This window comes from Sus scrofa, chromosome 13 (assembly GCF_000003025.6).
Source record: "Sus scrofa isolate TJ Tabasco breed Duroc chromosome 13, Sscrofa11.1, whole genome shotgun sequence".
In the NCBI taxonomy this organism is placed as follows: Eukaryota; Metazoa; Chordata; class Mammalia; order Artiodactyla; family Suidae; genus Sus; species Sus scrofa.
In genome coordinates, this window is record NC_010455.5 from 120,957,310 (window position 1) to 120,982,565 (window position 25,256).

The 25,256-nt window shown below is 41.4% G+C and overlaps 1 long non-coding RNA gene across 2 annotated transcripts; it reads right to left on the minus strand.

The window, feature by feature from the left end:
• LOC100624406 lies at positions 1,077-25,097 on the minus strand. Of its 2 annotated transcripts, none has more exons than XR_001304494.2 (5): positions 22,554-25,097; positions 8,309-8,448; positions 5,789-5,859; positions 2,105-3,145; positions 1,077-1,975 (listed from the first exon to the last, which is right to left on the minus strand). It is a non-coding gene; the product is annotated as an uncharacterized LOC100624406 (long non-coding RNA). The 2 variants fall into 2 exon arrangements; XR_001304493.2 differs by having other exon boundaries at positions 1,077-1,718; positions 1,825-3,145.

Below are 25,256 nucleotides of genomic sequence, written 5' to 3' on the forward strand. Positions count from 1 at the left end.
ATATATTTTACACTTAAAGTTACCTTAATTTGGACTGATCATTTTTTTTTTTTTTTTTTTTTTTTTTTTTTGTCTTTTTGAGATTTCTTGGGCCGCTCCTGCGGCATATGGAGGTTCCCAGGCTAGGGGTCGAATTGGAGCTGTAGCCACTGGCCTACGCCAGAGCCACGGCAACGTAGGATCCGAGCTGCATCTGCGACCTATACCACAGCTCATGGCAACGCCGGATCCTTAACCCACTGAGCAAGGGCAGGGACCGAACCCGCAACCTCATGGTTCTAATCGGATTTGTTAACCACTGCGCCACAACGGGAACTCCTGGACTGATCACATTTTAAGTGCTCAGTCACCACATGGCAACAGCCACTGTTTGGCCAGCACAGGCTGAGGCAGTGGCTGGCCTGGAGTGGGTGACCAATTAATGGGAGCAATAAGTATTACTATTATTCTATTAATTAATTAATTAATTAATTAATTTTAGAGCCAAACTCATGGCATATGAAGGTTCCCAGGCTAGAGGTTGAATAGGAGCTGTAGTGACGGCCTACGCCACAGCCACAGCAATGCTGGATACGAGCCACATCTGTGACCTACACCACAGCTCATGGCAATGCTAGATCCCTAACCCACTGAACCAGGGATTGAACCCGTGTCCTCATGGATCCTAGTTGGGTTCGTTAACTGCTAAGACACGAAGGGAACTCCAGTAATAAGTATTCTTACTTCCAGGAAATAGATGAAAATCAAAGTAAATCTGCAATATCAATATATAACCAATAGTAGCACAAGGATATTTGGCATTTGGGAAGATAAAATAGTTCAGTTGGAGAAAGAACACTGGCAAGAGGGCAAAGAATTATTCTTTAAATATACATATATATCTAAGGTAAATATTTTCCACGTGTATAGCAAACTAGGAAAATCATTTAGGGAGTTTCCATCCCAGAAACAAATCTGACTAGTATCCATGAGGACGCAGGTTTGATCCCTGGCCTTGCTCAGTGGGTTATGGATCCGGTGTTGTCTTGAGCTGTGGTGTAGGTTGCAGACATGGCTCGGATCCTGCCTTTCTGTGGCTGTGGTGTAGGCTGGCAGCTACAGCTCCGATTCAACCCCTAGCCTGGAAACCTCCATGTGCCATGGGTGTGGCCCTAAAAAGACACACACACACAAAAATTTATAAATGTCTATCAAGCACCAATAACTTTCCTGACTATGAACATCCTGTTAAATGTAATATCTGTATTCTTCAATCAAAAGAAGCTATATTAAACACTGAAATGAATTTCATAAGCAGTTGAGAGTTTTGAGGTGTTTTTCTTAGGGCTATATAGTAAATTAAGTAAATGCCGTTTTCTTCATTTCCTTCAATATATGTCACTCTTTTCAAAAAAAAATTATTTGGGATGGGTGGTGAGAAAAGAGTTTGGTGAAAGAAAAAATTTCAGTGCAAATATTATACAATTTTTAAAAAGTTAATATCAAGGTCAGGTTAGCCCTATGGCACTGTAAAAGCGAAAAGAGCAGTAAAAATAAACAAAAACAAAAATGCTAATATTATGAGATTATCATTTTGAGACTAAATATACAGAAAGAAGTCAGTGAAGGATTCTAAAGATGAAACTCAAACAGGTTAATCTGTTGAAACCAGGAAGCACCATGTAGGACATCTGGGAAAGGAGATGACAGGGCAGAGTTCCTCAGAGATGAAATGTGACCTGGCCAACAGTGCAAGAAAGAAAAATGTCGGTAGGTCACCACTTTGAAGCAAATAAGGACTCTTTGAGAATTTGAAGAAGTCCCTTGATTTATTGAGAGCCTCACCTGGAAGAAGGGTGCAGAGGCTAAGGGTTGAGTGGTGGAGAAGCAAACATGAAGGTCAGGGTCAGGCCCTGCCAGTGAGCTCTAGGGAGGTGTTGGCGACAGCACAATTGGCAGATCAGGTCTGGCTGGAAAGAACTGCCAGAGGGAGGGGCTAGGAGAGAGGTAGGGATTATTTTCATTCCTGATCAATAGGATACAGCCCTACAGAGTAACAGCATAGCTGTGAAATGCGTACGAGAACACCTAGTTTGGGCTGGGCGCATGTGCCAGGGCCACATACCTTGGGTGAAGTGTCTGGCTCAGAGCCCAGGTTCTTAGCTCACCACCCTCAGTGCCAGATGTTTCATTTGTTTGGTTGATTGGGGAACTGAGAAGAGTCTAAGATTTGATTCCAGTCCTTCAGATGGAAGATTTCTCAAATGAAATAATGAAGAATATTGTCAGTGATGAAGGCACTGCCGTTGGAATGTTTTCTTTACGTTATATGAAATTCAGATCCCTTGTTATTTTTACATTTGTATTTCTCTTCTATAACTTACAAATGGAAGAGTGGCATCACCTTTGAAACTTTTGAGATAGGCCTCTGGGGTTACATGAAAGAGTCATGGACTAAGACAACTGTGTTTTAGCCTCTCTCCACGGAACTGGGCAAATCATGCTTGTTTCCTGTGTACTCAATTCCTCTGACTGGCAAGTTTGGGTGAGACAAATTCTTGGCTTCCTTCCAACTTCAAAGCTAAGCTTGGCTCAAAAATTCTAGGAAGTATAATTGTTCTCATTTAGTCATTTATTTCAACATTCATTGAACACCTACATGTCAGCCAGAGTATGAAGTGCGAGGAGTACAAAGAAAGACCCAAACTGTCCCAGCATCACTGCCCACCCAACTCAGGAACTCAGGATCAGGCAATGTGGGCTCTGTGGGAAGTGAGGAAAGAGTCTTTGAGAAGTACTATAAGTACTGCATCCAGGAGACCCAACGAGACTATGGGCACAAAGGAGACTGTGTGTTGAAGGAGAGCCTGAGCTCCCAGTTGCCTGGATCTGTGTTCGAACCGGACTTTACCATTTATTATAAAGGTGATGGCGGCATATTTCTTAATATGAGTCTCAGTTCCTTCATCTCCAAAATACTTGCCTCAGAGTATTGCGTGACAAATCAGTGAGACAGAAAAAAAACACAAATAGCAAATGTTGGCGAGGATGTGGAGAAAAGCGAACTCTTGCACACTGTTGATGGGACTGTAAATTGGTGGAAAACAGTACAGAGGCTGCTCAAAAAATAACAGTAGAACTACCATATGATCCAGCAATTCCACTCCTAGGTATAAATTCAAAGAAAATGAAAATATTAATTTGAAAAAGATACATGAACCCCAACATTTATATCAACTTTATTTACAATAGCCAAGATATGAAAGAACACACACACACACACACACACACACACACACACACACACACACACACACGTATATAATGGAATACTACTGAGCTGTAAAAAGAATTAAATTTTGCTGTTTGCAATAACATGGAGGTACCTGGAGGGTATTATGCTTAGTGAAATAAGTCTGACAGAGAAAGACAAATACTGTATGTTATCACTTGTCTGTGGAATATAAAAAGAAAAAAAAAAAAACAAAGGAGTTCCCTGGTGGCCTAGCAGTTAGGGATCCAGCATTGTCATTGCTGTGACTTGGGTTTGATCCCTGGCCTGGGAACTTCTGCATGACCAAAAACAAACAGAACAAAACAAAACAGAAATAGACTCACAGATATAAAGAACAAACTAGTGTTTACCAGTGGGGAGAGAAAAGGGGGAAGGCGGGAAGGCCAAGGTAGGGGGAGGGGTTAAGAGGCACAAACTACTATGAATAAAATAAATATATATAAAATAAATAAGCAACAAGGATTATTATACAGCACAGGGAATATAGCCAATATTTTATAGTAACTTTAAATGGAGTAAAATCTATGAAAACTTTGAATCATTGTGTTGTACACCTGAAACTAACATAACGTTATAAATCAACCAGACCTCAATTGAAAAACAAAGGTAAAGGAGACAGAATATGTAATGCTAGTAGTAGGCAGTAACAAGTTGTGGTTGCTTATTCTAGAAGGGGTGACATATGAAAAGACTTCTAACAAATGAATTGCAGTGAGTCTCAGGCTGAGTTGACTTTGTTTGTTTTCAGAAGAAAGTCATTTAAATTCCCTGGTGGCCTAGCAGCTGGGGACCCAGTGTTGTCACTGCTGTGGCTTGGGTTTGATCCCTGCCTCAGAAACTTGCACGTGCCATAGGTGTAGTGCCCCTCCCCCAAAAAAGTACTCTCAGATGGAGCATGTGGTCATTTTTTTTTTTTCACATTTCATAGAGCAAAAAAAAAACCCAAGTGAGCAATGATCATAACAAATATTACAGTTACATTATGAGGGAAACACTGGCTAGAAACTCAGTTCCCTCCAAACACGGAGTCAAGTCAACAGTTTCTTCTGGACATATCATTATATATATATACACACACACACATATATATAGGTAATTATATATATATATATATATATATATATATATATATATTATATATGTAATTTTACATGTATACACATACATACCACATTTCTTCCCCAAATCTCAAGGGGCTGTGATCAGAAGTTACAGTGACAATGACTACTTAAGAGACATTTTTCAATTCCACCAACTGTAAGAGAGAAGGTAGCAACATCCTCTCCTCCTCTCCTGTCTGTGATCAGTTGGGCATTTGGCTCTGGAGGTACTTAGGTCCTAACATGCCATCTGTCTCTACTCATGTCTATAATAGATGTCCCAGGACGGGTTCTCTGATGAAATATGAGTTATATTTTGGTGGACAAACCAAAAAAAGATCTGGTTTCTGCTTTAAAAATAGCTTATGAGGAGTTTCCACATGGCTTAGTGGCTTAAGGATCCAGTGTTTTCACTGCCATGACTCTGGTTAGAGCTGTGGTGTGGTTATGATCCCTGGCCTAAGAACTTCCACATGATGTAAGCCCTGCCAAAACAAAAACAAAAACAAACAAACAAAAAAAGAAATCAGAGAGTTCCTGTTGTGGCTCAGTGGGTTACAAACACAACTAATATCCATGAGATGTGGGTTTGATCCCTGGCCCTGTTCAGTGGGCTAAGGATCCGGCACTTATGCAAGTTGTGGCACAGGTCACAAATGTGGCTTATATTTCCCCATTGCTGTGACTGCAGCTGCAGCTCCAGTTCGACTTCTTAGTCTGAGATCTTCCATATGCCTCAGGCGTGGCCCTAAACCCCCCCCCCCAAAAAAAAGACATCAAAGAAACGACACTGCAGACTAATATCCCTTAAGCATAAATGCAGAAATCCATTAGAAAATGTTAACAAGCTAAAAAAAAAAAAAAGGGAGTTCCCGTCGTGGCGCAGTGGTTAGCGAATCCAACTAGGAACCATGAGGTTGCGGGTTCGGTCCCTGCCCTTGCTCAGCGGGTTAATGATCCGGTGTTGCCGTGAGCTGTGGTGTAGGTTGCAGACGTGGCTCGGATCCTGCATTGCTGTGGCTCTGGCGTAGGCGGGGGGCTACAGCTCTGATTCGACCCCTAGCCTGGGAACCTCCATATGCCGTGGGAGTGGCCCAAAGAAATAACAAAAAGACAAAAAAAAAAAAAAAAAGAAAATGTTATAATTTATAAAAAGAGTTATGGACTGTAACCTAGTACCAGGAATGCAAGGTTGGTTTTAGTAATTGAAAAAAAAAAAATCAACAAATGTAACAGATCAAATTAACAGGATAAAAGATTAAAAAAAAATCATCTCAATAGATGCAGAAAAAGCATTTAACAAAACCCAACAGCTATTCATGATAAACACACACACACACACACACACACACACACACACACACACACACACACACAAACTCCACAACCTAGGACTAAAAATGTAATTCCTTACCTGCCTGAAGGCTTCTACAAAAAAATCTGTGTTATCATCATAGCACTGAGTGAAAAACTGACAGCTTCTCCCTATAATTGGAACAAAGGAAAGAAATTTGCTTTTTCTACTTCTAGTCAACCTTTTACTGAGGTTCTAGTCATCCAATAAGAAAGCAAATTTGTAAGACATCTAAACTGGAAGGATATAAAATTGATTTTATTCTAAGATGACATTGTCCTGTATATAGAGAACCCTAGAGCCTCAACCCCATGCTCCAAAATGCTAGGACTGAAAAATGAATTCAGCAAGGCCATTGAATACAAGATCAAAATGGGGATGGGGGAGTCAATTGAATTTCTATATAATAGCAATAAACAATCCCAAATTAAGAAAAGAATTTCATTCCTATTAGAATAAAAAATAGTAAAATACTTAGGAATAGATTTAACAAAAAAAGAGAAAATTATAAATCATTGCTGGGAACACATTTGAAAACATCTAAATAAATGAAGAAATATCCCATGTTCATGAATTGAAAGACTCAATATTGTTATGATGGTAATTCTCCATAAATCACCGTACAGATTCAATACGATCCCTATTAAAACCCCAGCAGGGGAGTCTCCACTGTGACTGATGGGTTAACAACCCAACATAGTGTCTGTGAGAATGCAAGTTCGAACTCTTGGTTTGCTTAGTGGGTTAACGATCCAGTGTTGCCGCAAGCTTCTGGTGTAGGTTGAAGATGCAGCTGGGAACTGGCATGGCTGTGGCTCTGGCGTAGGCGGGCAGCTGCAGTCCCAATTCAACTCCTAGCCCAGGAACTTTCTGTTTCACGTGCTGTTTCATGCGCTGCAGGTGTGGTCATAAAAAGGAAAGAAAAAAAAATCCCAGCAGGCTTTGCAGAAAAATTGATAACCTGATCCTAAAATTTACATGGAAATTCAACATCATTATTCATTAAAGAAAAGCAAATTCAAACTACAGTGAAAAAAAAAATTCACAGTAGAATACACACATATATCCACCAGAGTGGTTATAATTAAAAAGAGAGATTTTCCTAAGTTTTGGTAAACATGTTGAGAATTGGAACCCTCATGCATCACTGATGGGAATGTAAAATAGAAACAGAAATTGTTGTAAAGTGTTTTGTTTTTTTTTTTTTCTTTTTGGTCTTTTTAGGTCCATACCCATGGCATACGGAAGTTCCTAGGCGAGCGGTCCAATCAGAGCTACAGCTGCTGGCCTACGCCACAGCCACAGCAATGCAGGATCAGAGCCACTCAGAGCCACTTCTGCGACCTACACCACAGCTCACGGCAACGCCTGATCCTTAACCCACTGAGCAAGGCCAGAGATTGATGGATATAATTGGGTTTGTTACCACTGAGCAACGATGGGAACTCCCAGAAAGTGTTCCCAAACTTTTTGTGTTTTTTGTTGTTGTTGTTGTTTTTGTCTTTTTAGGGCTACACCTGAGGCACGAAGGTTCCCAGGCTAAGGCTCTAATTGGAGCTGTTTCTGCTGGCCTACACCACAGCCACAGCAATGTAGGATCCAAGCCCTGTCTGCGACACACACCACCTCATGGCAACACTGGATCCCTAACCTACTAAGTGTAGCCAGGGATCAAACCTGTAACCTCATGGTTCCTAGTCAGATTCGTTTCCACTGCACCACGACAGGAACTCAGTGTTCTTAAACTTGAACTCAGCATATGACCAGCAGTTCTACTATTAAGTATTTATCCAGGAGACATGAAAGAGGTGTACAAGAATGTTCACAGCAGCACTGTGCAAAATGGACATAAGTGGCAATTCTTCAAATGTTCATCAATTGAGGAATGGATAAAGAAAATGTGGTATATCCATATAATGGAATAGGATGCAGCAAAACAAAAAAACAAAAACAAAACAAAATAAGAAACAATGATTCTGTGTGGCCCCTGCTTCTTCCTATTCTCTTACAAAGTGAAGTCTCCCTAGGTAGAAAGGAAGCTAGGAAAGTGATCTACTAGCTTCTAGCAGGACCCTTAATGTGGAAAATTCCCCAAACACAGAAAAGATTTTCAATTGCTATTGTTGGGTGTCACAAGACATGATAAATATCCACTGAAACACTCTCTTTGGAACCATTTCTTGGGTCACAAAAAATGGGACTTTGACTCAGGGCTTTGAAATTTTCAAGGTTGAAGAAATGGATGGAACAAGCTGAACAAGCATACAAATGTCAAGGGTAAGCAATGCTTTGTATGTGGGCCTCCCTCTTCCCCAAACAAAAGGAAGCTTTGTGCGCTGGTCCCAGCAGCAGAATTTCTAGACATGGCCCCACTTCTTCCCTTTCTACCCCAACCTCCTGGATGTCCTTGCCACCACTCACCTGGTGCTCTGGGCTCCCAAGTCAGGCCCTCCCGAGCTGAGTCTGGCTCACCACTATGGGATCACTGTCCTTAAGGTCAGATTTATTCTTGTCACTTATGGGTCACCCCCACCTCCAAACAAACAAAAAAGCAAACAAAAAGCACCATTAGCCACTTACTTCTTGTCTCCATGCTCTGGATGCCACTTATGAATGGCTTCGAATGCTTCTAACCCACATTTTCCTGAATGCCCTCACTGTATGTGTTCTTTATTGCTTAAAAAAATGGAGAAATTACTTGATGACTTCTTAAATAATACCTGCGGCAAAAAAAAAAAAAAAAAAAAATTGTCTTGGAGTTCCCACTGTGGCTCAGCAGGTTCAGAACCCGACTAGTATACATGAGGATGCAGGTTCGATCCCTGGCCTCGCTCAGTGGGTTAAGGATCCAGTGTTACTGCAAACTGTGGTGTAGGTTACAGATGTGGCCGGGATCTGAGTTGCTGTGGCTGTGGTATAGGCCAGAAGCTGCAGTTCCAATTTTACCCCTAGCCTGGGAACTTCCATATGCCACAGGTGTGGTCCTAAAAAGCAAAACAAAACAAAAAAATGTTTTAATACTAAAAGTCCTTGTTGATAGAAATAATTAAGAAGAATATAAAAGAGTAAAGAGCTTGAGAACCATTAAACTAAACAGTAATAGATATTAGAATAGATATTAAAAACTAGCCCTTTGGACTTCCTTGGTGGCCCAGTGGGTTAAAGATCTGGCATCGTCACTACTGTGGCTCAGGTCACAGCTGTGGCGTGGGTTTGATCCCTGGCCTGGGAACTTCTACATGCCACAGGGGCGGCCAAGGAAAGCAAGAAAAAAGGAACTAGCCCTTCAAAATATTAAAAATTTACTTCTCATTGATGGGATCATTTTGTATAGTATGAATCTAAAATCAAGTAATAGTGGCCTCAGATTATCTATTTGGTAATAGTGACTTGAGTGATTACAGTGATGTAATTCAATGAACTAAGAGGAACAGTTTCAACAAAGAGGGAATACAAGAAAAGAAATGATTTCTGAGAGTATACCAGGTTTATACTACCAATTTTAATCTTAATTCATGACTCCTTTTTGGCTACACCCGCAGCATGTACAAGTTCCCTGGCCAGGGACTGGACCTGAGCCATAGCAGTAACAATGCCAGATTCTTACCCTGCTGAGCCACCTGGGAACTCTCAATCTTGGTTCAAGACAATTCAAATCAAAAGAAAAACTAATCACTTTCACCTTCTTAAAAAAGAGCAGAAAATTAAGATTTATAATTTTCCATTTGTTTTTCTGGAAGACTTTTGGTTTGGCTCTTTTTTGTTATGTTATATACTCTATTGATTAATTCAACCCAATGCCAAGGAAGGCAGGAATTGAGATGCTGACAGATGTTACTGCTTCTAACAGATAGAATATATAAGAGAAGAGCCAACTGATTTCCATGTTGTGGTTTCAACTAGATCTTAGAATGAATAAATTCATCCAAGAGAACTCAGGATTCCACTGGCCCTGAGGAAACTCATAAAATGTTCTGCTTTATTCCCAAATAAACATAGATTTTAAAGTTCAGGAAGGAGTCAAGTAAGCATAGTTGCTCACTAGCCCAGCTGCCTTGCCAACATCTCCTGTCCAGGGAGATGCCTCTAATGCAGGGCAGATACTGATACCTGACCCTAGGAGTCTGGCAGAGGCCCAGGAGGAAAGTGCAGGCAGGCTGGCTGGGGCTGTGAAGGTGGAGAGAGTGTCAGATGGTGTGTTGGATCATTGTGGCTCCAGTCATACTTAGTGTTTTGATATCATAATTGAAGGAAGACTGGAAGACTGGTAAGGCATAATGGTTTTTTACCACAAAAGGTTTCAAATACACACAAAGTACACCACAAGGTGTAATCAACTCCCATGCACCCAACACCCAACTTCTACAATTAGTTCAAGACCAGTCTAGTCTCATCTATACCCTACTCATTCCCAGGGCCTGCATGATTTTGATGCAAATCTCTGATATTATTATAACATTTCACTCATAATTCAGTATCTCTAAAACAAGAGGCTTTTAGAGAAAAAAAAACCCAAATAATCCACAATACTATTAACTCATCTAAAGAATTAACAATGATTCCTTAATATTTTTTTCATTTATATATATCCATTTTGTGTTTACATTTCCCTAGAGGGTCTACACATTTTTTTTAAGAACATAAACTTAACTTAGAAAGTTAATTAACTCAGATTTATGTTTTTGATTTTCTAATAAATTATAAACTCCTTGAGCAGCGGGATTGTTTTGTTTATGCCTGCTTCTGAGCGCGTTGCCAACACTTATGCCCAGATTTCACAGTAAAGGTAATTAATTAAATGTGTAATAAAAGAGCTTTTTATGACTCTACATGCAACTACATTTACAAATCAGAAAAAGATCATCACAGTCCTGTTCCAATTTTTAGTACAGAAAATATGAAACAATATAGACCCTCAATTTCATGAGTTAAATTGAAATGAAAATGTCATATATAACATAAGCAATTGCAAATCTGAAACATCCGACTACTAAAAATCTCTCTTGAGAGCTATCACAATTTCTGACAACCTGAGAAACTGATTCTCCAGAGAGAATCTGTCAGTTTTGGCGCAATATCCACGATCACCAAATCAAAGTAAGAGAGAACATCCCTGATAAGAGAAAGATGTGTTCTATGAATTTTAATACAAAAATGGAAGGTTTGTTTGAGATTAAATCAAGGTAAACAGTTTTGATTATCCACCCAGGAGGGCTTTTCCCATCTGTACCATCTTCTCATGTGTTTCCCTCTCTCACTTCCCTCATTTCTAGTTCTTTTTTATAGTAGACAAACAAAATATATGAATTTAAGGGAAAAAATGAGAGCTATGTATCCTTAAGAATATGATCCTAAAAGGAAGAAGAAAGTTATGTACATTGAAATAAGCGCTGCATCATTTTTTAATAGGAAATTTACCTTTCAATAATCTGAATGTCTAAAAATAGCAATATGGAAATTCCTCTGTGGCTCAGTAGGTTAAGGATCTGGTGTTGTCACTGCACTGCCTTGGGTTGCTGTCACAGGTTTGATCCCTGGCCTGGGAACTTCCACATGCGATGGGTGTGGTCAAAGATAAAATAAGATAAAAGTTTAAAAGAATTAAAAAAATAGGAGTATGGTTATATAAAGTATATCCTATTCAATTATCAGAAATAAAAAGGAAAAATTATGAAGTTTTTAAAACTGGAATTATAAAGACCAGGATTTATGAAGACCAGGTAGTAGCATGGAGAATGCCTGTGATTTGTTAGGTAAAAACAATCAGGATTAAAATTTTATGAACACGATGATTTTCACTATGTAAAAAGTATACCTGTAAATAAAAGACTGAAAGGAAATGAAATAGTAGTGGTTATGTTAGTGTGGTGGAATTATGCATGATTTAAAAAATATTATATGTCTGGCCTTATAATATGCTAAATAAATACCAATTTCTTTTGTTTTTCTGTACCCTCTAGCTAAAAATAATAGCACCTTGGTTAAGGGTATTAAATGTAAATATGTTTTCTTCTTTTTAAAGTTTATATTCATACAACTCAACAGCAAAAAAGCCAACAACCCAATGGAAAAATAGGCAAAGGATCTGAATAGACATTTCTCCAAGGAAGAGATACAGATGGCCAACAAGCATTTGAAAAAATGCTCAACACCCCTGATCATAAGAGAAATGCAAATCAAAACTACTATGAGGTACCACCTCACACCAGTCAGAATGGCCATCATTAATAAGTCCACAAATAACAAATGCTGGAGGGGGTGTGGAGAAAAGGGAACCCTTCTGCACTGTTGGTGGGAATGTAAGCTGGTACAGCCACTGTGGAGAACAGTGTGGAGGTACCTTAGAAATCTATACATAGAACTACCATATGACCCAGCAATCCCACTCTTGGGCATATATCTGGACAAAACTTTCCTTAAAAAAGACACATGCACCCACATGTTCATTGCAGCTCCATTCACAATAGCCAAGAGCTGGAAACAACCCAAATGTCCATCGACAGATGATTGGATTAGGAAGATGTGGTATATATATGCAATGGAATACTACCTCAGCCATAAAAAAGAACCAAATAATGCCATTTGCAGCAACACGGATGGAACTAGAGACTCTCATACTGAGTGAAAAAAGAAAAAGACAAATACCATATGATATCAACCATATCTGGTATCTAATATATAGCACAAATGAACTTTTCCACAGAAAAGAAAATCACAGACTTGGAGAATAGACTTGTGGTTGCCCGGGGGGAGGGGAAGGGAGAAGGGAGCAGGAAGGATTGGGAGCTTGGGGTCAACGGATGCAAACTATTGCTCATGGAATGGATTTACAGTGAGATCCTGCTGTGCAGCACTGAAAGCTATGTCTAGATACTTACAATGCAGCACGACAATGGGAGAAAAAATTATGTACACATGTATGTGTAACTAGGTCCCCATGCTCTACAGTGGGAAAAAAAAATGTGTTGGGGGAAATAACAATAAAAAAATAAATTAAAAAAAAATAAAGTGTATATCCAACTTATATATATTTAACTACATATATAACCAATAATGAAAGAATCAGATTTAACTCGTTTTTCTTTTTAGGGCCACACTCCTGGCATATAGAAGTTCCCAGGCTAAGGGTCAAATCAGAGCTGCAGTTGCTGGCCTATGCCATAGCTGCAGCAACTCGGATCCTTAACCCACTGAGTGGGGCCTGGGATCAAACCTGCATCCTCATGGATACTAGTCGGATTCGTTACCTCTAAGAATGGTGCTATAAAATAAAATTACTTATTAAATTTTACTTCTCCTTCTACTTAAATATTAATAAATACTATAACAAAATACCTAGCAGGGATCCTTACACATTTAGGACCTTGACATATATTGGCTGAATAGATTTGAAAACACTGATTCATTTGTTCATTCATTTGATGAATTTTATTTTTTATTTATTTATTTTTTTAAGCCACCTCACATGTTGTTCCTGGGCCTGGGATCAGAGCTGTAGTTGCAACTTACCCTACAATTGAGGCACCGCCAGATCCTTAACCTACTGTGTCAGGCCATGGATTGAAACTGTGTCCTCCTGGATGCTAGTCAGATTGGTTTCCGCTAAGCTATGACAGGAACTCCTGGCTAACAATGGTATTAATAAATCTAAAGAAAGAATATGTATTAAAAAATAGGGATGAGCAAATGAAAAATTTAAAAAATGAGAAACCTCAGGGGAGGAAATTGGTAGTTTGTCTTTGATCATTTGAGGCTCTGGACCCAAAAGTATGCATTCTTTTTGTGGAGAGAGATACATCAAATTGTCAGATCCCTTATCATGCACCAGACTCCTTTATCTGGGAATCCTTGCTCATCAAGAAAACTTGTCATTATAATTTGGCTTCCTTGTGTTTTTCACACCAGGAGAAACATACCAGTCATATCAATATAAGTATTCTAATTTGTGACAAGTACATTTCTCACCATGAATCAAGAAATCATCGTTAAGGTCTTGATTTTTTTTTTTTTTTTTGGTGGGTCCTAGTAGCATCTCTAAGAGATCAAACAAGTTTGTTTTAATGAAAAAATCAAATTTCTGGGTACACATATATGTTATTCTGCTGGAAGAAGGGACAAATACTTTTTGCCCATAAATTTTTCTTTTATGTGGATTCCACTGTGTAGTTTTAATATTTTTTTAAATACATTCATTTAAGCAAGTCAGATTTTTTGGAAAGGAGAACTACATTAGCAAATAATAAAGTGTGCAAAATATGTAAGAAATAATCATCTAAAAAAGTACAGTTGGAGTTCCCATTGTGGCTCAGTGGTAACAAAACCGCCTAGTATCTATGCGAAGGCAGGTTCAATCCCTAGCCCCACTCAGTGGGTTAAGGATCCAGCGTTGCCATGAGCTGCGGTGTAGGTTGCAGACAAAGCTCGGATCCTGTGTTGCTGTGGCTGTGGCCTAGGCTGGTGGCTACAGCTCTGATTTGACCCCTAGCCTGATAACTTCTATGTGCCATGGGTGCAGCCCTAAAAAGACAAATAAATAAATAAATAAAATTTAAAAAAGCACAGAGTTGAGAGAACTGTATCCTTGTTTTTATTTCACTTTATTTCTTTTTGCTTTTTAGAGCAGCATCCACGGCATATGGAGGTTCCCAGGTTAGGTAGGGGTCTAATAGGAGCTACAGCTGCCAGCCTATACCACAGCCACAGCAACGTCAGATCTGAGCCATGTCTGCGACCTACACCAGGGCTCATGGCAACACCAGATCCTTCACCCACTGAGCGAGGCCAGGGATCAAACCTGCAACCTCATGGTTCCTACTCAGATTCATTTCCACTGCACCACAACTGAAACTATGAAACTGTCTTTTTAATTCTTTCATTTTTGTAAGTGAAATATTGGCTTTAGTGAGTCCTATCTTTTCCCTTAACCTGTCTTCACAATTCTCCAGAAGGGTGAAATGTTACCCTTCTGCTTAAAAAGACCTAAACTGGCACTGAATCTACCTACAAAGTACATTTTCCAAACATCAGATGTTTTCAAACTCCTTCTAAGAAACCAAGTCTCTGAGAATTATGGACCTCATTGCCTGCTGCCCTGTCCATTCACCACCCAATCCCACTATTTTCATCTGCGAAGTTAACAAATTCCTTGTCAAAGTTGAAACGTGGTATTTCTATTAAGATTATAAATGGATAATCTTATTCTAGAAAAGAGGACATCAGAGGATTGTTTTGTCCAGAAGATGTTTTAATATTAACCTCCATTCTGAATAGGTTTTATTTCCAAGTTTCTAATTCCACCTTGCTGAAGTTGCACTGAGTCTTTTAAAGCCACTCGTCTGGCCAGTAGCATGACTATGATCCTCTGGTCAGACAAGTGTGGGGCCCCTGGTACCATTAAGTTCTCCTGGCGGAGATCTGAAAAAGTGAGAATAATCAGCTGAGGAGGGAATGTTTTCACAAGGTAGATAAGAGTGTAACCTTTAAGGGGCCTTCCTGAAGCAGACCCCTCCACCTCTGCTTTAGATCTTCTCTCTAGTACCTAGATAACATCTGATGCACATTTCCTGAGCTGTTTCACAGATGTCAAAACCTTCCAACAAATGGAAGATGTTAACTACTTGATGACCTTGAGCACATGGTCCCAGACCTACTGGAGCCTAAGGATTGATAATGTTGGCTCTTTGCCACCACCCTGTTGCCTTACGATCAACCAATCAGAGAACTATATACGAACTGATCACATGCTCTGTGACCTCCCCACCCCCAACTCCCTCACTTGGTCTTGTTTTTTTCTTTTCTTCTCTTTTTTTTTTTGTCTTTTGTCTTTTTAGGGCTGCACCGGTGGCATATGTAGGTTCCCAGGCAAGGGGTCTAATCAGAGCTAGAGCCGCTGTCCTACACCACAGCCACAGCCACGTTGATCTGAGCCATGTCTGCGACCTACACCACAGCTCATGGCAACGTCAGATTCTTAACCCACTGAGTGAGGCCCGGGACTGAATCTATGTCCTCATGGATACTAGTCATGTTTGTTAACCACTGAGCCGTGATGGGAACTCTTCCCTTACCTGGTCTTTAAAGATGCTTTGCTGAAACCCTTGGGGGAGTTCGGGGATCTTAGAGCATGAGCCACAGGTTCCCCTTGTATTGGTACCCTTAAAATAAAAGCTACACTTCCTTTGTTAGTAGATTGACCTTACTGCCAGCAAGTGGGGGAGAGATCCGTTTGGTTTGGTAAAAAGAGGGGTGCATAAGTTCTGGACGAGTAAAACTACATATCTTGCCCCACCCCCACCCCAGGCCTGGCTACTTCAGGAGGCAGCAAGCATGACATGGTTAGAAAGCAGAGAATTTTGGGATGAAAAGCTTTGGTTTCAGATTTGGTCCCAACAACTATGCAAAGTACAATTAATTGTAAGTTTCTCATAAGCTCAGTTCCTTCAAATTCCTATTAGGATAATAGCAGTGATACCCCTCTTGGTGATTAAAAAATGTCAATATATCATAAAACACTTTAAAATGTGAGTTGTGACTGTGGGTATAGCAATATACTGTCAAATACTAGTGTTTTTCCCTTAATTTTTCAATAATTTATTATTAGAAACAGACCCAGCAATTCACTTCTAGTAATTTATCCTAATAGACGTAACTGTGTGTGTACAATAAAAGAACTTGTCAAGTTATTCACAGCAATGTTTTTTGTTTGATTGTTTGTTTGTTTGTATTACCAGAATATTGAAAACAATCTGCACGTCCATCAATAAGGGTCTGGGTGAATAAATTATATATATTTTGTGGAACAAAGTGAATTCCATGAAGTTGTGAAACAGAAAAAGGCAACTCCCTATACATTGTTACAGAAGGATCTCCAATACATATTATTATAAAAAAGCAAAGTGCAGAACTCAGCTTCTACTGTAGGAGGAAATTAGACTCTACAGTTGTATCTGCTTTTGAGTGTATAAAGAAGCACTGGAAGTGATAGGGATGGAGCAGGGATAGTTACACAGGTAGTTGTAGAAGTCCCAGTAGGGGACCACAGATAGAGAGGGAAACTTAGGGAACTTTGGAAAACCACTGCCAAGTTAATAATTGCTCAAAAAAGCTATCAAAAGGAAGCAGGCTTGCTTAACTATAAAACCATAGGAGTTCCCATTGTGGCTCAGTGGTTAGCGAACCCAACTAGGAACCACGAGGTTGCAGGTTCGATCCCTGGCCTTGCTCAGTGGGTTAAGGATCCGGCGTTGCTGTGAGCTGTGATGTAGGTTGTAGACGCGGCTCTGATCCCGAGTTGCTGTGGCTGTGGTGTAGGCCGGCGGCTACAGCTCCAATTCGACCCTAGCCTGGGAACCTCCACATGCCACGTGAGCAGCCCTAGAAATGGCAAAAAAAAAAAAAAGCCAAAAAAAAAAACAACCAAAAAAACTATAAAACCATAAATTAAAGCATGAGATATGCCTTAGGGTATTAAGTGAAAGATAAAATGAAGACGGCATTCAAGTCCAGCAAGATAATGACCCTTAGGACCAAGGACAGGAATTTAAGGGAAAGATGATATTCCAAAGTAGCAGACCCTCATTACAAGGAAACCTGTGGTGATTCAACAGATTTTAGCATATGTTACCCCCCTTCTGCTGATTCGAATAAGCACCATGACAGTCCTAGTTTGACCTCGTAGGTCAAATGCTCTCCTATCTGATATGAAGGAGGAGCTAATGATGTAAGCCTGACACCTACTCGAGGAAGAAGGTGGTCTTTTCCCACTTTTCTTGGATTATAAAAATGTAACCCACCTAATTCTTGGGACAGAGCTTCTTTGACTGCCTGCTTGTATCTCTCACAAGCATCCTATCTTAATAAATCTATTTCTTGCCTATCACTTTGTCTCTCACTGAATTCCTCCTGTGCTGAGACACAAAGAACCCAAACCTCAGTAAGTCCACACTGATTCTAATTTAAAAAACTGTGGGTTCAAGTTCCAATCTAGGTTCAATCAAGTTCCTGCTAGGTTCAAGTCAAAAATGTTGTTAGTTCAGAAGTGTAAGCAGGAGTTCCTGTCATGGCGCAGTGGTTAACAAATCCGACTAGGAACCATGAGGTTGAGGGTTCGATCCCTGGCCTTGCTCAGTGGGTTAAGGATCCAGCATGGCCGTGAGCTGTGGTGTAGGTTGCAGACACGGCTTGGATCCCGAGTTGCTGTGGCTCTGGCGTAGGCTGGTGGCTACGGTTCCGATTGGACCCCTAGCCTGGGAACCTCCACATGCCACAGGAGTGGCCCAAGAAATTGCAAAAAGACAAAAAAAAAAAAAGGTGCAAGCAGATGGGGTAGGGTGTCTGTCCGCTGGAGGAAGAAAACCAGTCATGGCTTTCTTGACATGAGAAGCCATTTTTGATCTGAGCCATTTTGTGATCTAAGCTGGGCCACAACTAGCCCTTGAACAGGCCTCAGCAGTTAATAGTCTTAAGGGAAAAAAGAAAGCAGGAAGAAAGGAATGGCAGTCAAGAAACAATAGTTCCCCTTGTGGTGCATTGGAAACTAGTCTGATTAGGAACCATGAGGGTGTGGGTTTGATCCCTGGCCTCACTCAGTGGATTAAGGATCTGGTGTTGCCATGAGCTGTGGCGTAGGTCGCAGATGCAGCTCGGATCTTATGTTGCTGTGGCTGTGGTGTAGACAGGCAGCTGTAGCTCTGATTGGACCCCTGGCCTGGGAACCTACATCCGCCTCGGGAACAGCCCTAAAAAAAACAAAAACAAAAAAAAACCCACAAAAAGACAAAAAAATAGAGCCCAAGTTCCTCAAGGGATTTGCATTAACAATCTGATATGCGTCTTTAAGTTGTTTGCAGGAACTAAGGCCCTTATCCAGGTGGAGGATCCCAGACTGGTTGGAATCTAAGGAATGATGATATCAACCTTTTCTGACCCTTGTAACTTCAGTCAACTAAAGCTTGGACTCCTCAAGCTCCAATTCTATGCTGAATTCTCCTCTGCTCCAGGCCCTTCATGAATATGCATATATATACTGCCTAAACCTCTTCATGAATATGCACTGCGCCCTTAGCTTAAAATTTCCCCAGTTTTGCTGTTGGGGAGAAACTGCTTTGGGAGAGGTCCCCAGCATTCTCCTCACTTGCTGTAAGTAATAAATCCTTTCTTCTCCCAATCTTTGGCTTGGTTGTGTCTTTTGGCCCACCAAGAGGTGAACCCAGTTTTTGGGTAAATGAGGACACACAACAAACTATAGTGGTTAACTGTTGGCAGGGGTGAGGGGACTGTGGTGGGAGATTTTCACTGTGTATCTTTTAATACATATTTTTGGATTTCGAACCATGAAACTATATTACCCATTCCAAAATTAAGTTAATACTTAATTGAGAAGAGACTAATATTTACACTGCTAAGGAACTACAGATCTACTGTTTATCTTGAGTATAGGAGATCTTCAGTAACAATTTGATGTGTTGTATTACTGCCAAATGACTCCAGGGTTAAGTTGTGTGATGGGCCAGGCCCGTGTGAGAAGCAAGGAAGGTCAAAGGCATGGGGGATGAGGAGCCTGTTTAGGTGGGCACATAAAAAAGGGAAGCTCCCTGGAGTTCCCGTCGTGGCTCAGTGGTTAACGAATCCGACTAGGAACCATGAGGTTGCGGGTTCGATTCCTGGCCTTGCTCAGTGGGTTAAGGATCTGGCATTGCTGTGAGCTGTGCTGCAGGTCACAGATGTGGCTCGGATCTTGAGTTGCTGTGGCTCTGGCGTAGGCCAGCAGCTACAGCTCTGAATAGACCCCTAGCCGGGGAACCTCCATATGCCGTGGGAGTGGCCCTAGAAAACACATACACACACACACACACACACACACACACACACACACACACACGAAGCTCCGTGTGGGGCCAGATGGGAAACAGGGGAACAAACTGAGGCAGGTCACACACACACACACACACACACACACACACACACACACACACACACACGAAGCTCCGTGTGGGGCCAGATGGGAAACAGGGGAACAAACTGAGGCAGGTCACACACACACACACACACACACACACACACACACACACACACACACACACGAAGCTCCGTGTGGGGCCAGATGGGAAACAGGGGAACAAACTGAGGCAGGTGCCAGTCTGTGTTATAGTTAACATGAAGCCCGCTTTCAGTGATAGAGGAAACCATGTGGCTTTTATGACATAGGTGGTAATGATAAAGGAATGAGAATAATTGGAAAGAGAGAGAAGTCCCAAGTTACCTTTCTTTGTTGTTGTTAGTGTTTTTGTTTTGTTTTTCTAGTGGTGGGAGTGGTGTATCTTGATTGAGAGTTATTTCAAATTGAATCAAAGGTTTAGCAAAATGCTAACCAGCAGGAGTACAAATAGAGAAAGTTAGCCTTCTTAGGAGGGAGGGAGTTACATCAGGGCTGCGGTTGGAGGTTTAAGGGGAGGGCAATTCACCGCAGGAGACTGAGCCAGTTAGAGGTACCAAGGCATTCTGATTTCTGGGATCCAGCAAATGGGAGACAAATGTCAGGGTGACAGGGTAATCATGGGTATCAGAGCTGTGATCTGCTAGTGGCCCAGGCACCCCCTGGTCCAGAAGGAATGGTGCCCCACGGTTATTCATAGGGAGTCGGGGTGGAAAGGCAAGATTGTCCCACCCAGCTAGAAACTTTGAGAGCTGTGGGCAGGGCCTCCTGGGATGGAGAAGAATTACTAACTCCAAGGCTGCAGCTCCCATGGGCCAGCCCTCAGGGAGCAGTGTGTCATTAGCAGGAAGGGATTAATGACCCAGGACTCCCTGCTCTGGACTCAAAGCAAAGCATTTTTGGACATTCAACTCCTCTCCTCTCACCACACAGTTTAAATCACATTTTCCCGTTCTGGGAATTTTGAAGCTTAGTGTGAATATCTAGGAGTGCTTTTGAGATCCTCTGATGAAAGGTGCAACAGAAGTGCAAAGTATTACTATCAACACTGTAAATATTTTAATGACAACAGCAGAAGTGTCATGTGCAGGCAGAAGAGATGCACATGCTGACATTTAATATTCCTAAAAGAACTACGGATTGTTAGGAATGGCACATGCGCAAAAGAAGAGGAGCTGGCTATGGAGGAAAAAAAAGACAGTTGAGCTAAGTAAGAAACCTCCCTACTCTGCTGCCCAGCAGAAATGGCACTACCCACCCACACTGAGGCTGAAGCCAGACACCAGGGTTTCCCCTCCAGGTACCAGCCACACACTGATACCAGGTATCAGTGACAACTGATGCAGAAGACAGAGCAAAGCCAGGCCCAGCCTTTAGGCAAGGGGCGAGCTGCTTCTGGGAGTGCTGCTGTCCCATTAGCAGGCAGGCTCTGGGACAGACCAGCCTGGCAGCTGACTGTCGTGCAAGGAGGGGCTAACAGAGGCTTCCCCTGACAGCAGCACAGTCGGCCCGTGGTTGTTGACAGGTGTCAGGCTGACCCTGGAGCAACTTAGAGCTGAGGGACAGGGTGATGCATGACCAGGCAGAGTTTTTCACCACTATGGGACATGGGAATTCTGCTGGCAAGAAAAACTAGTTGGCTCAATTTAGAGCAGTTTCTTAATTGTTCTCAAGCAATAACTGAAGTTAGAAATTAATAACTACTGGGTGAGCATAAATGATGTTCTGGGCACAGTGCTCAAAGGCAACCTCTACTACATTTTCTCATTTAATCTTCACAACAACCCTGTGAGGTAGGACCACTACCCATTCACAGATAGGCTCAGAAGTTAAGTGACCTACCCAACACTACAGTGAGAGGCAAGGCTAGGATCTGAATGCAAGTATTTTAACTCCAAAGTTGTTTGGACTACAATGCTATGTGGCCTCCTCAATGATCAAAAAGCAAACATCAGGGCTCTTAAATTTTGTGCTTTTGTTTGTTTTAAACACACTGCATCCAGTATGCTACTGTCAAAGGTAAGATAGCAAAAGGCTTTCTTCCAACTCTATGACTCAGGTTTTGACCCATGCCCACAAGCAGATCTTATCCAAAAGAAGAGTTACTTCTTCCTTTTCTTTTTGATCTTTTTGTCTTTTTAGGTTGTGGAGGTTCCCAGGTTAGGGGTCCAATCAGAGCTGTAGCCGCTGGCCTACCCCACAGCCACAGCAACGGGGGATCCGAGCTGTGTCTTTGACCTACACCACAACTCACAATAATGCTGGATCCTCAACCCACTGAGCGAGGCCAGGGATCAAACCCTCGTCTTCAGGGATGCTAGTTGGGTTCGTTAACTGCTGAGCCACGACAGGAACTGCAAAGAGTTACCTCTTTTAAGTCAGGAAGATACACACTAAGGTCTGTCTTCCACACCCAGACAACCCAGGCCAGGCTTCCATATTTGGAGCCTGTTTTGGACTCACTGCCTCCAGTCTCTACTTTCTAATCCATATTCTAGATTGTGGACAGAAATAACTTTGAAAAATCTGCCTGCTTGAAAATCTCCAAGGCCCCCAGCTGCCTCCAGAATAAAGTAGTTCCCCTGCTGGGCAGCCACTTCCCAATCTCTTGCCCACGCCCCCTAAGGTCCAGCTTCTGCTGGATCACCCTGTGCCCTGAACAGGGTGCACTTTCACACCTCACTGTTATTATTAGCCCCTTCCTGTCCCTCTCCCTGCAATGGCCTTGTCTTACCTTCCTTCTCCATCTGGCAAATGGCTTGCCTCCAAAGCCCAGTTCAAATGTCACTGTGCTCCCTCAGCTTTCTGACTCACAGTAGCATTTATTACTCCACTCGCTTGACCGCCCTCCTCCATGGCACCCGGTGCCCCAAAGCATATTAAACTACTTACCGTCAAGTACAATACATATATCTATACAGCTTGATCCTCTTCCCCATGGAGGCAAGGACAAAAATCATTTCTTACCATCTTTGTTCCCAGAGGCCCTGGTATACAGCAAATGCCCTAAATGTTTTAGAAGAAACAGATGCAGTCATGTGCAAAGGAACTCTGCTCACACAGCACTACTATCAGTGACGATCTCATTATGTGGGTAATTGCACTAGCTGGCTTCAAATTCCTTCTACACACATGATTTCCTGTGATCTACACTGCCCCTTTATAGTGAAGTAGAGAATAACTCTTGTTCCCCTGAAGAAAATCAAAGGGGGCATACAGCAACCCCAAATTCCACCAGAGAACCTTTGCTTTTCTCTCCTGTCAACAAAGAAAGTTTTGTTTGGGCAGGGGAAATGGCTGTGTAGCTAGAACTATAGTCAGAAGCACTGTTCTAGGTGCCCTCCTCCTTTATGATCCCGTGCCTAAATATCTATCTGTAAGCACATCTTCCTAACTGGTTTTCCAGCCTCAAGTCTTTTCCTCCTCCATCCAGCTTGCATGTTTACTGCCAGATGAAAATTTTTAAAATAGCATTTGACTTACATGTTAACTTTATGTTAGTTATGAAACATAACTGTATAATAAATATAACCAACCAAGCATCTAGCCCTGCAACTAGAACAGTAACAGTAGCTTGTGTCTGTGTGTACATAACACATATGTCAGTTCCTTGCCTATATCTGGAGCTAACTGCTATCTTTCGTTTTGAGTATTTTTATTTTACTTTTTAAGAACATATTTATTAAAAGGGAAAGGGAGGAGGGACAAATTAGGAGAATGAGATGAACAGATACAAACTACTATACATAAAATAGATAAGCAATAAGGAATTACGGTACAGCACCAGGAACTATATTCAGTAGCTTGTAATAACCTATAATGGAAAAAAGTGAAATGTCACATTGCTGTACACCTGAAACTAACACAATCTTACAAACTGGTCACACCTCAATAAAAATGGTTTTATTACATACCTGAATATCACTGATTTTGCTGATCCAGGGAATCCATAAAGATAGTATGATACTGTGTATATCAACTGGTACCTGCTATTTCACTGTGTTGTGAATCTAAGATTCATCCCTGTTGATGAACTTGGTTATTTTGTTGTTACATAGTATTCCACTGTGTGCCATACCACAGTTATTTACTCCTTCTCCTGCCAACCAACTTGGATTGTTTCCAGGGCTTTGCTATTATGGGTAATGTAGCTATGAACAGTTCTTAGTGCACAAGTGCATTTGTGCATTTCTAGAACTGCGATGTTAGGTCATTGGTACACAAATGTTCAACCTTGTGAAATAATGTCAAAGTTTTTTAAAGAGGCTTTGAGAGTCAGGGGAATTTTTCCCAAATCATTGCTTTCTCTGCTAAAAAATATATAATTCTGTGTAACTACTCCTTGCAAGATAAAATCCATACCTGCCATTTCGTGCTAGTTACAAGCTGGCCCCAACATAAATTTCCTATCTTTTCTCTTATTAGCCACCCCTCCCAAACACCTTCCACTCCAGCTGGGCAGATTTGCTCCTGGATATAGAACACAACTTGCTTATTTTCAACAGGGTAGCCCTGCTTCTTCCACTCTAGCCTACAGCCCCCAGACTCCCACTACTACCCCTGGGTTCTCCTTCATGAAACGTACCCTGAGCACATTGGCCCACAAAACTCTCAAACCCCAGTTCCTAAAATGCCTGTGTTCTGCACCAGTCATAGGATACCAGTCTTCACCCCATCCACCGCTTAAGATACTGAGTTTCATGCTGCCTTGTTGGAAAATGGATGTTCTAAGCCATATATTCAGATTTACTTGAAAACTCAGCATTATCCAAATTTAGTATTTGGTACCTTTCTCACCACTCTTTTGACAATGGAAATTGCTTAATTTGGGGTCTGACTGTTTTCCTACATAACTTTTGACATGATTAGGTCTTATTTTCCCAATTAAAATCACTGGCATCTTTCTTTTTTCCTTCTTTTTTGGGCTGCCCCATGGCATATGGAATTCCTGGGCCAGGGATCAGATTCAAGCTGCAGTTGTGACCTAAGCTGTAGCTGTGGCAACATGGTGGGATCCTTTAACCCAGTGTGCCAGGCCAGGGATTGAACCTGTGTCCTGGTGCTGCAGAGACACCGCCAATTCAGTTGCACCAGAGCAGGAACTCCTAAAATCACTGGCATCTTAAAGTACAGAGCCCTTATTTTAATATTTCTTTGTACTCTCCACAACATCTTACATAGTCTCGTGTGTGCAGCAAGAACTCAATTCAACAAATCTTTAAAACGTCAGCAGATGCCTGAAAGTTCAGGAAGCTGTGTGCTTTTAGAAAAAAATACGTTCTAGCATACAATTTAAATATCATAGGGAGTTGTTCCCATTGCAGCTCAGCCAGTTAAGAACCCAACTAGTATTGGTGAAGGTGCAGGTTTGATCCCTGGCCTTAGTCGGTGGGTTAAGGATCAGGTTTTGCTGCAAGCTACAGTGTAGGTCTTAGATGTAGCTTGCAGCCCGAGTTGCTGTGGCTTTGGTGTAGGTCGTCAGTTGCAGTTCCAATTCAACCCCTAGCCCCTGGGAGCTTCCATATGCTGAAGGTGTGGACCTAAAAAGGAAAAAAAAAAAAAAAAAAAAAAGAAGTCCTGCTGTGGTGCAGTGGG